Source organism: Rattus norvegicus, chromosome Y (genome assembly GCF_036323735.1).
Source record: "Rattus norvegicus strain BN/NHsdMcwi chromosome Y, GRCr8, whole genome shotgun sequence".
NCBI classification, from domain to species: domain Eukaryota; kingdom Metazoa; phylum Chordata; class Mammalia; order Rodentia; family Muridae; genus Rattus; species Rattus norvegicus.
In genome coordinates, this window is record NC_086040.1 from 41,116,689 (window position 1) to 41,133,691 (window position 17,003).

At 33.5% G+C, this 17,003-nt stretch overlaps 1 long non-coding RNA gene across 5 annotated transcripts in view; it reads left to right on the plus strand.

The window, feature by feature from the left end:
* Positions 1-17,003, plus strand: part of LOC134484393 (uncharacterized) — a 194,101-nt gene that overhangs the window by 38,501 nt on the left and 138,597 nt on the right. For 2 of the 5 annotated variants that reach the window (XR_010061831.1, XR_010061837.1), the window contains exon 1: positions 9,410-9,472. The exons of the other annotated variants lie outside the window; for them this stretch is intronic. This is a non-coding gene — a long non-coding RNA (uncharacterized LOC134484393). Of the gene's footprint in view, positions 1-9,409; positions 9,473-17,003 lie in introns of those variants that run through there. 5 annotated transcript variants of the gene reach the window in all.

Consider the following 17,003-nt stretch of genomic DNA (forward strand, 5'->3'; position numbering starts at 1 on the left):
AGATAAAGGCTACTTCTTCTGCAATCCCACTCAATACGTACCCAAGACTCACTGAACTTTCCCATGGACCAGATTTGAGGGTGCCCTTTCCAAGAGTGTCTCCTGTGACATACTGGAAACCTTTACATATTATATATATTTAAAGCTAGAGACTTCTCTTTGCTTCATTAGTACTTACATGTTCGGAATAGAGAATGTTGGTCAGGGGCTTGGCATGGGTAAAAAAGATCTAGGAACATGGTGTGGAGGAGAATATTCTGGATAATAATTTCACTTCCACGTCCATTCCTGTGACATACAATTCAAGTTCCTAGGTTTTCTCTGTTTCCTAAAGTCCAATATTTTCCCTCCAGACGTTAAATTGAATGAATATTGTATTACATTTTCTTATTGTACATTCTTTGAAAAAGGACTTTATATATATTCCTGAATGTGTACTCAAAAATTCTGTTTTCTAATTATAAAATTATAATTATAAAAATAATTATAATTTTATATTTTTGTAATGATATTGGCAACTAAGTGGGCCCAGCTAAAGCGTGAATATAACAATATAAATATTGTATACCTACTTCTAATGATAATGTCCCAAATCCTTATTTTATACAAAAATTACCAGCCATCAATAAAGCAAAGGAGAACATAGACCCTAGAATACGGTTCTAAATTTCTTTTAGGCTTGAAAAATTTTGCCTAGAAAGTTTTGTAGTTGTATTTGTGTCTTTATCCCTCCACTGGTGTCCTTCCGGGCTACAGGAGTTGGCCTCTTAATGTTCCATATCACCAATGTAAGTCACAGCTTCGTTAAACCCCATTGATTCGTGCGTACTTTCATTATCCCGGACTCTTTCTCTTCCTGGAGATTTCCCCTACCTCCTCATCTCTAAAAGTTCAAGATATCCTTTCCTTCTCCTGACTATCGGGTCATATCTCCTCTCCCTTCCCACACAGGATCCATTTTCCTCTTCCTTCCATCTCCCATCTAGTTCCTTCCCTCAATCGGCCTCCTAGACAATTTTAAGCCCATTCTACATGAGACTCAATCATATGCACTTGGGGCATTCTTCTTGTGTATCTTCTTTGTATCTATGAGCTTAGTGGAGAATGTCCTGTAGTTTACGGATAATATCACTTATAATTGAGCAATTTCAAAAACCCTGCTGGATCATATTTTTATATTAGTATTCAACTTTGAAAATGATAATTTAATATGTGTGAATGTCTGGAGGAACAAATTTAAGTAAAAAAAAACTTAAAACATAGATCAAATCACAGATTTTAAAAGTTGACCTAATAATAAAATTGTCTACTATCATAAAGTTTGATTATATCACAGGCAATTTTTTAAGTGGTACAATAAATTTGGCAGACAAATGATGTTTTTAACAAATAATTATGGATATTTTGACTAAGATCAAATAAGATAAATATACTATTTCCATTTTGATATCACTTGCTGGCACTTTTCCTCAAACATGATGTATATAGCATTAAACATAATGGTATTAGATTTAAATTTTAATATTTATTTTAACCTAACCTATAAAGTAACAGGTTGTCTTATTTTATTCTTGTTGACATTCAACCTCATCCTCGCTTTTTCAGTTCTTTATTCCTTCCTGTCCTATGTCCCTCACCACTTATACTAGTCTCACTTCATTATTCTTACATCTACATCCATATCCCACATGTTCAATATCTTCCATGGCACACTGTTTAAAACCCAACTTTCTAATGTCTGCGACCTATATCAGTTAAATAAACTCAAACCATCCACAGCTTCACATAAATACAAGTATATTAAAAGGAGATTCTATGATCTATATGAGGAAGAACACGTGGTATTTGCCTTTCTGAGTCTTTGCTACCTTACTCGGTATATTTTCTAGTTACGTTTATTTTCCTGAAACCATGATAGTTTAGTTTTCCTAGGGCTTAATGAAATACCATTTCGTATATTGTCATATTCTTATGTATCTACATATCAATGAACATTCCTTACTATTCTCAATAAAACAACAGTAGATTTTTTTGTGAATAATGATGAGAAAGCTCAGATAGAGAAGTCAAGATTAATTACTGACAAACTAAGAAAAAAATTTTACAGATAAAAAATTGTGGTTATGTTAAGTAGATCAGTGTATGCTAAGGTTAATAAAGGTTGTGGTATATATAATGTTTTAATACTAATTAAAATTGTAGAATATTCATACTTTAGAGAATGTTTATAAAATTGTCCATCACTAAGTGATTTTCCACTAATAATTTAATTTTTTTTATAAAATATTTTTGTTATATATATATATATATATATATATATATATATATATATATATATATATATATACCTATTTACCTTAAAAATAAAGAACATTAAGAAGATACTGTCATAAAATTCAATAATAACACCAAAGACCTGTTAAATTAATTAAAAACGGACTAGAAGTTATGGAAAACCTCTTCAGTTAAATTAAGAGAATTAGAAAAGTGATAGCATTTTAATAGAAATGCACGTGTCAAACAATATACTATAAAATCCTGAAACTATACTAAGATGGTTACTATTCATTTCTATGTGCTAAGGATTCATCAATAAGCATGGTATATGAAGAGAAGGCATATATCAGAAAAATTTATTCATGTTTAACATACTAACTTTCTTCATAAAACTCCAGCGGACAATTCTCTTTTTTGTTGCTTAAAAAGTTTGTACAAAGCACGGCTTTTGATTATAACATAATATTTCAAAACTATCATTAAATATGCAAAGATCTTAACACAAAACCCAGTGTTTTCAGAGCAACCATACAAACTTAAGAAGAAAAGAAAACATTTTTAAGTACATAAATATGCGTAATGAAGTCCCCACCTTACCAGTAACAGACGGGTCAAATTTATTGATCTATATATTACCTAGAATACTCTATCCCAGTTCATTGTTCCTTAGCATATGTTTTTCCTCATCTTTCTCTGTTTCTTATCTTCTGAAAGCAGGTGGTATTTCTCATAAAATTAGTTCAAATCATAAAATCTTCACTCAACAAAAAGAAAGTGTTTACATTAGAGGAAAACCAATTAAAGGTTCTCATTCTTTATTGTGCAAAATTTTATATTTGATTTTGTATGCTTAATATGCTTCTACACCTTAGTGATGACCTTTCAAGATTGGCCTGAAATTCACCATTCTTAATTCACAATGTAAAAGCCCTTTAGCTAATCACAGAAAAGCCTTCAAAGTGTATTTACATAGGTTTATTTAATAAAAATTCAACTTATAGTTTAAGGGGAATAGTGATGTAAAGCACCTTTTCTTACATTTTCGGTGCCTTCAGATTATTTTATAGCTAAGTCATTTCATTAGAATGAAGAAAGAATTATTAACATCTTACTAAAATAAAATGAGAATTTTTTTCTCTGTATAATACGGAACTTATTCTTGAACATTTTTTTGACAGTGTTTCTTTTATATCCCTGGCAGTACCAGAAAACTCTCTCTCTCTCTCTCTCTCTCTCTCTCTCTCTCTCTCTCTCTCTCTCTCTCTCTCTCTCTCTCTCACCTTTTCTCTCTTTCTCTCTCTGTAGACCAAGCTGGCCTTGAACTTAGAGTTCTGCCTGCTTCTGCTTCCTAGTACTAAGATTAAAGGCCTGTGCAACCACACCACGTGCTTTTCTACATCTTTAACAAGCTCTTTTCTGATTATATTCCAAATCTTATGAAGTTAGTTCCCTAAAGTACCTAGAAGAAATCCAATACCAAAAATATATTTTGCATATCTAAGTCCCTCTTCCCAAGTTCCTCCTTGATCTAGTCTCCTAGCAAGCTCTCTGAAGGAACTGAAAACAATAAATGTTTGCTTTCATTACAGGAATAAAGAAAAGGACTGTTTACTGCACAATCTCATTATATCACAGAACAATTCTTCCAACACTACAAAGTGAAATCTCATAAAAAGATGGGTACCCGAAGCCACAGTTTATTACCTTCTATTTGGTTGTGCACACTGTGACCACCATTCATTTTAATCAGGTTTAACACAAAGGTAATCTCTGCCCCAAGAATCCATTTCTACTATATTGACATATGCAGCCATGTTCAGTTAAATTTAAGCATCAACCGCACCAAAGTAAGGATTTATAAAATATCCAACAGAAACATGGGAAGACATTCTACAAAAATAAATTCATACCGAATAAATAAACAAAAGGTCTTTTACTTTTTGTAACACAACATCTATCCATTTTTATTATATTAATTGGTTCTGTGTACATTCACAAGCAAAGAAAATTGTATTTAAGCCAGGACACAACTTGTGAGATTTAGTTCTCTCTATTATTTAGACTATGAAGACTAAACGTAGATATCAATGCTTAATAGAAAGCAATTTTAAATGTTGTGTCATTTAACTGTTTCTCAGATTTTTTTGTATAATTGAAAAAGTATAGCTAAATCTTGTTATTTAATATTTTTCCCACTCCATTTTATTATCTACTTTAACTCTGAGTAATAAGTCCAAATGGGATCTGATTACATATATTGGCCACATATGTATTTTTCTAAAACTTATAAGGCAAAGTTTTATATGCTAGAATGTACACTTTTGGGAGTGCTGGAATTTAGTTCATCCTTTTTCATTATTTTCTCTGAAAGACTGTTATTTACTAATTTGTTTTAAATTTTTAGAAGTATTTTGTGTGTGTGTGTGTATGTGTGTGTGTGAGTGTGCCTGTTTGAGTATACATACATACATATACATGTTCATTTGATAATTCAAATATAATAAGACCAGAGAAAGTAGCTTGAGTGATATTGATAATTTATGGACACAGTTAATTTTTGTATATGATGTATATATAACCTTGAAAATATTTTCTGAGTATTTTTCAAAAGCAATTTTTAAATATGTACACTAGATCACACATGCTAATTGCATTTTTTCTTTTTCCACACTAATTTTATCTCATTGATGTCTAGAAAGAAATACATGGATCCATGAATCATGTCTTAACTCCAACTGTAGGTAGAATCAATGATAGATCTTACTTTTACTCACCTTTAGTTCATAAATTATATATTTAATTTGCTCTATTTATATTAGAAACGTGTGCCATATATATATATATATATATTCATTGATAACTTCCTTCTGTCAACAAACATTAAGAATTAATTATTTATATGCATTATTACAAAATCTAAGAACATTTAGTTTCTTCCATAATCAGCTACCATAATGCATAAATATTAGAACCATTTCCTGACTGACGCTATTAACAAAAAGTACTTGATGTACCATTCCTATAAACATATTTTGATATTATCCATCAAAGTGTCTTCACGGAGATGTCTAACTTTTACTAAAGGGAAATATAGTAAAATTGTTATTATCTTTGAATCACAAATGATGTCAGTATTTTTTCCATTCTATATTTATTTAAATTGTAAAATACAGTTCTTTTAAAATAAGGCATAGAAAAAAGGGACATATTGGCTATAGACAGCAAAAGAGACCAAAGAAATTAATGCTAAACTCTAATATTTGAGCCAATATCAGAAATGGGAAATGATATTTTACTATTAATTTAATGAGACATAGTGTCATTTTTATTTAATAATTTTTCCTGAATATTTTATGTATTTTCAGTTCAAATGGTATATCCTTTCCTACCTTTCCCATAAACCCCCACTTCAGCTTCTTTGAGGATGTTCCCATTCCCACCCACCCACCTCAACCTCAATCCTCTGGCATTACCCTACACTGGGGATATAAGTCTTCACATTATTAAAGGCTTTTCCTTCCAATCATGCTCGACAGTGCATTTCTCTGCCACACATGTGGCTGGTATCATGGGTTCCTCAATCTGTACTCACTAGTGGGTTGTTTAATCCCCCGAATTTATAGTGGGATCTTGTTGGTTGGTGGTGTTGTTTTTCCTGGGGTTTTGCAAATCCCTTCAGATCATTAAGTATTTTCTCTAAAACTTCCATTGAAACCCCCTTGTTTAATCCAATGGTTAGCTGCAACCATCCTCATTTATATCAGTAGGGATCTGTCAGAGCCTCTCATGAGACATCCATATCTGATTTCTATCAGTAAGGATTTGTTGGCATCAGCAATAAAGTCTGGATTGGGTGGCGGCATAGTGGATGGATCCCCACGTGGGGCAGTCTCTGGTTAACCCTTCTTCAGTCCCTGCTTGACTATTTATCATTGTATTTCCTCCCATGAATATTTAGTTCCTTTTTCTTAGAAACAATGTTGCATCCACATTTTGGTCTTCTTTATGCTTGGGCTTCATATGACCTGTGGATTCTTTCTTATGAATATGTTTGTGTGTGTGTGTGTGTGTTTATAATACAATATATATGTATGTATGCACATATAATTATATATATATATATATATATATATATATATATATATATATATATATATATATTGTTGCTATACACATATAGCATCATGTGTCCTTGTTACATGTTGGAGCATCTTTTGGGTAAATAACCAAGAAGTGGTATTGCAGGATCCCCATGTATTACCAATTGTGTTAGAAAATTCCAGACTGATTTCCAGACTGGTTATACCAGCTTGCAATCCCACCAACATTGGAGGAGTGTTCCTCTTTCTCTACCTCCTTTTAATTATCATTTGTCATCTGAATTTGTTTTTATCTTAGCCATTCTGATTGGTGTGCTGTGGAACCTCAGGTTTTTTGTTTTTTTTTTTTTTTTTTTTTTTTTTTTTTGGTTTACATTTACCCGATGGGTAAGGATGTTGATATACCTTAGTTAAGAATTCATTGTTTAGCTCTATACACCATTTTGAAAGGACTATTTGATTCCCTGTAACATAATTCCTTGAGTTTTTGTTTAGATTGAATTTAGCCCTCTATCATATGTAGGATTGGTAAAGATCTTTTCTTAATCGATTGGTTGCTCCTTTTTCCTAATGACAGTGCCTTTTTCCTTACAAAAGCTTTACAATTTTATGAAGTTCCATTTGTCAAATCTTGATCTTAGAGCATAAGCCATTGGTTTTATATTCAGGAAATTTCCCCAGTGCCCAAGTGTCCAAGATTCTTTCACATTTTTTCTTCTATTAGTGTTAGGTTATATGATTTTATGTGGAGACCCTTGATCCACTTTGACTTGAGCTTTGTATGCGGTGATAAGAATTGATTGATTTCCCTTCTTCTGCATGCTAATTTCCAGTCAAACCAGCATTATTTGTTGAAAATGCTATGTTTATTCCATTGGATGGTTTTGGCTCCTTGTCAAATATCAAGTGCCTGGGATGTGCCTTCATTTCTGAGTCTTCAATTCTATTCCATTGATGTGGGTATCTGTCTCTGTACCATAACCATTAAATTTTTATCATTATTTTTCTGTTATACAGTTTGAGGTAAGGGATAGTGATTCCCAAAGAAGGAAAAGATCTTTACCAATCATGCAACAGATAGAGGCCTTATATCCAAAATGTACTAATAACTCAAGAAGTTAGACCGCAGGGAGACAAATAACCCTATTAAAAGTGAGGTTCAGAGCTAAACAAAGAACTCACAGCTGAGGAATGCCAAATGACTAAGAAACACCTAAGGAAATGTTCAACATCTTTTGTCATAAGGGAAATGCCAATCAAAACAACACTGAGATTTCACTTCACACCAGTTAGAATGGCTAAGACCAAAAACTCAGGTGACAGCAAATGCTGGCGAGGATGTGGAGAAAGAGGATCACTCCTCCATTGTTGGTGGGAATGTACAACCATTCTCGAAATCAGTTTGGAGGTTCCTCAGAAAATTGGACATTGAACTGCCTGAGGATCCAGCTATACCTCTCTTGGGCATATACCCAAAAGATGCCCCAGCATATAAAAAAGACACGTGCTCCAGTATGTTTATAGCAGCCTTATTTATAATAGCCAGAAGCTGGAAAGAACCCAGATGCCCTTCAACAGAGGAATGGATACATAAAATGTGGTAAATCTACACAATGGAATGTTACTCAGCTATCAAAAACAATGCCTTTATGAAATTCATAGGCAAATTGATGGAACTGGAAAATATCAACCTGAGTGATGTAACCCAATCCCAGAAAAACACATATGGTATGCACTCATTAATATGTTGCTATTAACCCAAATGCTTGAATTACCCTAAATGCCTAGAACACATGAAATTCAAGATGGATGATCAAAATGTGAATGCTTCACTCCTTCTTTAAAAGGGGAATAAGAATACCCTTGGCACGGAATAGAGAGGCTAAGATTAAAACAAGGACAGAAGGAACATCCATTCAGAGCCTACCCTACGTGTGTCCCATACATATACAGCCACCCAATTAGACAAGATGGATGAAGCAAAGAAGATCAGGCAGACAGGGGTCAGTTGTAGATATCTGCTGAGAGACACAGCCAGAATATGGCAAATACTGAGGCAAATGCCAGCAGCAAAGCACTGAACTGAGAACAGGAAACCCGTTGAAGGAATCAGAGAAATAACTGGAAGAACTTGCAGGGGCTCTAGACCCCATATGAACAACAATATCAAGCAACCAGAGCTTCCAGTGACTAACCCAGTACCTAAAGACTATGCATGGACTGACCCTGAACTCTGACCTCATAGTAGCATTGAACATGCTAGTAAGATCACTCATGTAAGGGGAAGTCTTTGGTCCTGCTAAGACTGAACCCCTAGTGAACATGTTTGTTGGGGGGAGGGCGGCAATGGGGGGAGGATGGGGAGGGGAATACCCATAAAGAAGGGGAGGTGGAGGGGTTGGGTTATGTTGGCCTGGAAACCGGGAAAGGGAATAATACTCAAAATGTAAATAAGAAATACTCAAGTTAATTAAAAAAAAGAAATGAAAGGATCCAGTGTTAGAAATATGCAAAAAAAATTAAGCAAAAGACTACAGAAATTTGGAAGGGAGATGAGATGCGGGCAGGTCTAGGAGGAGCAGGAGGGATTGTGGGTGCACTTGATCAGAGCACATTGTATTACATGTACGGAATGTTCCACAAATGAAAAGCAAACCTTCCCATCCTTTTGCTAACCTTATGCTGTGTTACGATGCAAGGCTTTCAAGAAGAACACAGATCAGATATCAGCTCCTGCTTCTTCCTTTAGGGGTGCCCTTGTGGTGAATAAACTTTACAAGCAGAAAAAAAAGAAAAAGTAAAGAAGTTCTTTTCTTGTTGAGGAGAGTTTTCTCTGTCATGGGGTTTTTGTTATTTCAAATGAATTTTCAAATTGCTCTTTCTAACTCTATGAAGCAGTGAGTTGGAATTGTGATAGCGATTGCCTTGAATATGTTGATTGCTTTTGCCAAGTTTGCCATTTTTGCAATATTAACTCTACCAATCCATAAGCATGGAAAATCTTTCCATCTGAGATTTTCTTCATTTTTTTTCTTCACAGAGTTGAAGTTCTTGTCATAAAGACCTTTTACTTGCTTGGTTAGAGTCACACTGAGGTATTTTTTATTATTTGTGACTAATGAGAAAATTGTCATATCCCTAATTTCTTCTCAACCTGTTTATCCTTGAAGTAGAGGAAGCGTAATGATTTGTTTGAGTTAATTTTATATCCAGCCATTTTACAGAAGTTGTTTATTGGCTGAAGGAGTTCTCTGGTTGAATTTTTGGGGTCACTAAAACATACTATCATATCATATACAAATCATGATATTTTGACTTCTTGAATTCCCTTTATCTCCTTTGGTTGTCTAATTTCTGTGAATAAGATTTCTAATGCTATATTAAAGAAGTAAGTGGAGATTGGGCAACCTTTTCTATTCCCAGATATTTGTTGAATTGCTTCAAGGTTCTCTCCATTTATGTTGATGTTGGGTACTCTTTTTGTAATATTGTTTTTACTAAGTTTATGTATGGACCTTGAATTTATAATATGTACCAAATCTTTTAACATGAAGAGGTATTGATTGTTTTCATTTTTTGTCACCATCTAACAATGTGATCATTTGTTCCCCCACCCTGTGAGTTTGTTTAAATAATTGATTTTTCTATATGCTGACCTCACGTTGAACCATCACCATTTTTTGAAAATTCTGTCTTTTTTCCATTAAATGGTTTTAGAACATTTGTCAAAGATAAAGTGACCGTAGGTGTTTGCATTTATTTCTGGATCTCCAGGCTTGGATATCTGGTAAAATTTTCACTTACCATGAATGCAGAAACCAAGATACTCCATGACAAAGCCAAATTTACAAAACATCTTTCAACAAATCTAGCCCTACGTGGGATAGTAGATGGACACTTCCAACACAAGAAAGGAACTACACCCTAGGAAAAATTTGGGAATTAATCTTTCAACAAACCCAAAAGATGATAGCCACACAAAAGTAATTCCATTTCTAACAATAAAAATAGCAGGAAAGAACAATAAATTTTATTTAATATCTCTTATCATCAATGGACTTAATTCTCCAATAAGAATATATAAACTAAGGGATTGAATAAATAAAGTGGACCGAACATTTTGCTGCATACAGGAAATATACCTTAATTATATAGACAGTCACTATCTCAAGGTAAAAGGCTGGAGAGAAATTCCAAGCAAATGGTCCCAAGAAATAAAACGGAAATAGCCTTTCTTACATTGAATAAAATTGACTTTCAACCAAAGATATCAAAAATGATAAGGAAGGACAAAATAATTGTCAAAGAAAAAATAATACTAAGATGAACTATCAATTATGAACAACTATGTTTCAAATGCTAGGGCACCTAAATTCACCAAAAGAAAATCACTAAGCCTCAAAGAATATATTGGCGCCAACACGATAATAGTAGGAGATTTCAATACCCAAGTTCATCAATTGACCGTTTGTGGCAACTGAAACTAAACTGATACATTAAAAATAACAGAAATAATCATCCAAATGGATTTAGCAGATATTTAAATAACATTTCATCCTAAAACTAGAGAATATACCTTTTTTCTTTGCACCTAAAAGTAACTTCTCCAAACTTACCATATACTGTGTCACTAAACAGGTCCATATAGATACCAGAATATTGAAATAATCCCATGCACCCTATCAGATTATCATGGACTAGTGCTGGTCTTCAATACTTTCTTATTTTTATATTTGTTTTTATTATCGATATTTGCTTAATGTGGTATTTTTGAAACACTAGCTTTCTTGATAGTTTGGCACTATGAAATCTAGGTTGGGTTTAGCCTAATAGTAATTCTTCCATTTTGCCTCTATAGTAGCAAGAATGAGAGCTCCATTCCATTCTTTGGTATATACTATATTTTGAGTGAACATTTTGGGCACACACTGCATTTAATGGTTTTCATCTCTTCTTAAGTATATATTATTATTATCTCATCTTAAAAATTTGTAACTTGACAATGACATTTTTAATATCATGTTTCTGAATGGGTCTTTTGATCTCATTTTGTTTATATTTTATCTCCATTTTAAATGGATTTTCCTTTGTGAATATTTTCTGTCTTTAAGTATGTTTGTGCCTTTATGAGATTTTATTATTGTTTATCAATGAAAAAATGCATTTTATTTACACCAGCAGCCATACAGGAAGGGGAACAGAAGAGTTTGTTAGCTATTTGTATAGTATTGGTTACTTATTAAAAAATAAAAATCTCTGAAACAAAGGACAGTGATTAATTTCACACTATCCTCCCCCAATGTTCCCAGCATACAGTAATTCCTAGTAATGGCCTGAGGTCATGTGGTGTTGGGAAATACTTTATGGAAGAATAAACACACAAACCACAGAATATTTAAAGAAAATCTTTCTTCCATACACACAGATACATAATACGATTACAGGGAGGTCAATACAATTAATTAAAGAAGATGTAAAGAATATGTTGTTACAAGAAACTGAGGACAAGGAAAGAATTTCAAACCACTGTCAACTATACAGTGGTGAACATTTGTTCCCAAAAAGTAGTTTGTGTGCCAGAACAATAACAGCTGTACTGGACCCACCTTTTATCTACACAGAGTGGGGAGCTATGGTCCTATTGGAAACAATGAAGACAGAAAACCAAAACAATAGCAAAAGGGGGAATTAACATAAGAAATCTGGTAATGCAAACTACCAAAGACATCTTTATGTTCTAACCAGAAATCGCAGGACAACTCATATCTGAGCGCCCTATCTAATGACAAGAGTGAGCAAGCCATGGCCTTTCTCCCTTTCATATTTTTAAGTACTTTACAGAAACAAGAATCTCAGATTGCTTTATCCATGATTTATGAAAGGGTTTTCTAGGTGTCATGTATTAAGAAATCATTTAAAGGTATTTTTAGCTCCTGACAAGTTTTTATTAAAGTCCTCAAACTTCTTGGACTTAGATCCCAAAGTGTAACTAGGCCAAACCTGAGCTGTAAAACTATGACAAGGCAACAATAACAGATATTTTCATGGCCCAAGCACTATAGCAATATACTATTGAGTACAGAGATCCAAATTTATTCAAACAGATCATGAGAGAAGGGAGAAAAAAAGTTAGAAAAGTGATGAAGAATCAACACCTCCCTTGTGTATGCCAGCATTTATGGTTCTGCAGTAAGTCCTAAGAGGCAGTATCCAAATAGCAAGGGGAGGAAAGGACTAAAGACAAGACAGGGAGATAAACTAGCATGGCAGGTGTATGTAAGAGAAAAACTTAGACATGAAAATGTCCTGTAATTTAAAAAAAAGATTTTTTTCATTATTTTCTCATTCCAATCAAAAGAGACATCCATGAATGATTCTCCTCTAAGGCTTCCATAAAAGAGGTAAAACAAAAACGAATATAAACCTTGAAAGTTTGAAAATAAAACAAAAGAAAAAGAACTTGTGTACGTTTCAGAGCAGGAGCACTGAAAAATGAACTAAATCTGGTCAAGATGAAACCTAGAGTGAGAAGTAGGAACTAGAATTAAGAGCTGCAAGAGATAGGCAGGTGAGGAGTGACAGGAACATGGCCAGGCCTGAGAGATAAGACTGGTCCTTTACAGGGGCACAGAATGAGGTAAGAAAACATTTCAAATAAAGCAGCACCTTTCCTTTATGCTCACCTCAGTAATCCCATCCTCTAATAACCCCCATTTACATACTAAAATAGAAGAGTTGTGGTATGTATATCACTCACTTCTCTTTTACTTTTAACCCTGCCTCCAAAGTCAGGAAGTCCAAACTTTCTAACTTCCAAGAACAAAAATACAGCCCCAGGTATAAGGGGGTCCTGAGGGCCAAGTGACAAACTGCAATATGTGAGAGTAGAGAATATGGAGATTTCTCATTCAACATAGCAGAAGTTTGATGGCACAAGCTAAGAAAGGAAAAGGCAACCATATCAGGTAAACAAGGTCTGCTTCTCATAACATTAAACTCATTAATATTATTCTTTCCTTTAAAAAAGAAATACTTTATTTGGGCTTATAATCCAGAATATCAGAGTCAGTGATGGATGATATCAGAGTAAAGATAAACAGGCAGAGGTTGCTGAAAGATTACATCTCAGACCATAAGCAGAAGGTGGAGAAAACTAGATTGAAATAGCTTCAGTCTTTTGAAACCTCAAAGCCTACCCCTAACAACATACCTCCTGCAACGAGGAAATACCACTTAGTGAGATTGCAATTTTTGGGCATTTACATTATTCTTAACTACACTTAGTCAAATCACTTCCCAGCTCAATCTTCATTTTGAATGAAGCTGATTTTCCTGCAAAGTGGCTGTACCATCTTCTCTTCCTAATATTGGCTTTCATCATGGTGATAATAGATGATTCTGGATACATAGGGGATGTTTTTATTCCTATGTATCATTCCATTTATGTACTACATGTGTACTGACATTTCAATGAGCTTCATTTGGAAAAGGTATAAATGGTTGATCTTATATATACAGTTTCAACCTCTATTATAATCTTTTAGAAAATATCAAATATCCATTCTTGATTAATAATTTCTTCTCTCATAAGATAAAAAATAAAATTTTACTCTAATCAAAATAATTATATTTTCATACTGAAAAATACAGAAGAATATTAAGATAATGTGGAATATTAAATCAGCTGAAATGCATGTTCATTAATTAAGAATAACCAGAATCATTGATATGTTTTTGGAACATAATATACGAACAAATACCAAAGCATTGAATAAATAGTGTCAGAAGACGAGGGTCATTATATAAAATGTACCTTACCTTCAGATCCAGTGTTTTTGTTCATGTAGCAAGAATTCAATTTACCTACTCTTCCTCAGTATTTTTCATCCTCTCATTGACTCGAATTTCAAAGCTGTATCCTATAACTAGCATGATTGTTAAATTTCAAACCAAGAACAGTGCATGTGTCAATCATTTTCCGCCTTTCCTTATTTGTGTTTTATTCTGTTCCCAAAGGCCATGTTGTGTTGAAGTTATGAAGAATTTCTTGCTCCTTTGATGAAAATTTTCTGAAAGCATAGATTATTCATATTTGTAAAATACTATTGATATGTTTAATAGTACTGGATATTATAGTTAAAATCATCTGGGTTAGGAATTTTTGCATGTATATCATAACACACTAAAATACTAAAGATTAAAAGTAGAAGAGATAGAATTTATTACATGTTTTTACTCTTCTAGGGTTTGTAAGTTTACAAAATCTGAGCAAATGATTTCTTTCTGTGAAATTCACATTCATGAGCTATTATATTCTAATCAAACAGTGTGTCAGCACCAATGAACTTGGATTAAATTCTAATTGCAATACAAACTGTTTGTAGTAAGTAAATGGGCAAATAATTTGTCTGAATATACTAAATAAGCATGTAGTATAATCATAGGTTTGCTCTTAATTAAATAAGTACTCCCAGATACACCTTGAAAAAATACAGATAGTAATGTAAGTTTTTTTTTTATATAACAGCTAATAATGGTCTGAGTAATGGTTTAAATCAACAAACCATGAACAGTAGGTAGGAATGTCTAGTGAGTTAGAGGTTCTTTCAAGCATCTTCAAGGGTCTAAAATAAATTCCTTTATAATTCTCCTAAATCCACTTATCATGAAACATTCCACATCAGAGTAAATAACACCAACATCTTTTCATTTTCTCAAAAAAAGTCTTTGGGTTTCTTTTCTTCCTACTCAACCCACCCTCATTCTACTACCAAACACAACAATTTCCATCATAGCTCTCTGATATGACTCTTTTTCATTATCATTGACACTACTTCCAGATAGACTTCAAAAACATCCTTAAAATCATTCTCTGTATCATATCATAATTCATAAGTAACCAGAGTCCCTTACTATATACATTGTGAGTTAAACAAACTTATTTAAAACTATTCAATGATTTCTAAGACATTTTCAGTAAATAAAAATTATATGTCTAACATTGTTTCTATATTCCCATATGAGACATTGCCTGAGATTCAGCTTTATTTGGACCGTTCTTCTATCTCTTAATCAATACAAACTACTCTCATATTTACTTTTTTGGATATGTCAAGGTCTTTGTCCTCTTATCATCCTTATATTTACTGTAATTTTGCCCAAAATATAGATCAATTATTTTTCATCTAATTTAACTTAAATGTCACTTCCTCATGACAATCTCCATGACCTTATTTCTAAAATAGATTCTTCAACTACTTGCATACTATCAACTCCAACACACTGATTTATGCATTCATTTTTTTCTTTTTTCTTGTACTATAATGCAATCTTTATAGAAGAAAGTTCATAATACTTTCTATTCATTCCTAATCTATACACTATTATGGACATAGTACATTAGTGGAGACTTATTATTTATTACATGATTCAGTAAGTTGCATAAATAAACTTTATACTATTCTTCATTTTAATGAATATGCATCCCGTGCATTGGTTAGACCATCATGTAGTAATTATGTGAGTTCTTCAATTCAATGACCTAGTTGACATTGCCTAAACATTTTAATTTGTCACAGATAGTCTCTGTCATATTCAAAACAATACTTTGTTCACTGAACAATTATCTCAGCTGGGAATATATTTGACATGAAAGAATGAGATTCCTAAGTTTAATTCACAGCATCCATGTGAAAATGCCAGCTGCCATATGTTTGTGGTCCCATCTCTGAAGAGACAGAGAGATGATGATTCCTAGGCACTTACTTATCAGGGAGTCAAATTTCTTTTTTGAGCTGTTCCAGTGAAAGTTTAAAAACCAAGAGGACCCAGAGCTGTGTTCCCAGAGCTGAACCTGTACCTCAGCTCTCTGTCCCCAGATCCAATGAGGAAATAGATGGACTTCCAGGAGTGCTGACACACTCAAGAGCACAGGAAAGACTTTTTCTTCTCAGAGGTAACTTCCTGGAGTGCTCAGAACCCACGAAAAGAGGTGCAGTCTGTTACAGCATACTTTTGTTTCTATCTATTCCATATAGCTGAAATTTATCCACAGTTCTTGGCACACAAGATAATTCAAGAGAGAACAACGGTCCCATTACTGTTGACACACAGGCTAAGAGAGAATTCAAGCCACTTTCAGAGACAGCAAAACCAGCTAACTCCAGATGGTGAGGGGCAAGTATAATTCCCTAAGGAACATAAACTGATGTTACTAGACATCATCAGAAACCAGTTCTCCCACCAAAGCTAGCCCAGTATACCCCTGACACACCAGAAAAGAGATAGAAAAGTTTGTAGTTCAAATCACTGAACATGATGAGGTTAAAGGATTTTAAGAAGGACATAAATAACTCCATCAAAGAAATACAAGACAACAGATGTAAAGAGATAGAAGACCTCATAGAGGAAACCCAAAAATCCCTTAACGAATTACATTACAACATAACCAAGCTGCTGGAGGAATTGAAAAATCCATCAGGAAGTAAAAATGGAAACAGAAAACAACAACAACAACAACAAAAACAACAACAACAACAGCAAACCACACAAAGATGAACACTCTGAATATAGAAAACCTGGGAAAGATATTAGGAGTCATAAACGCAAGCATCAACCAACAGAATA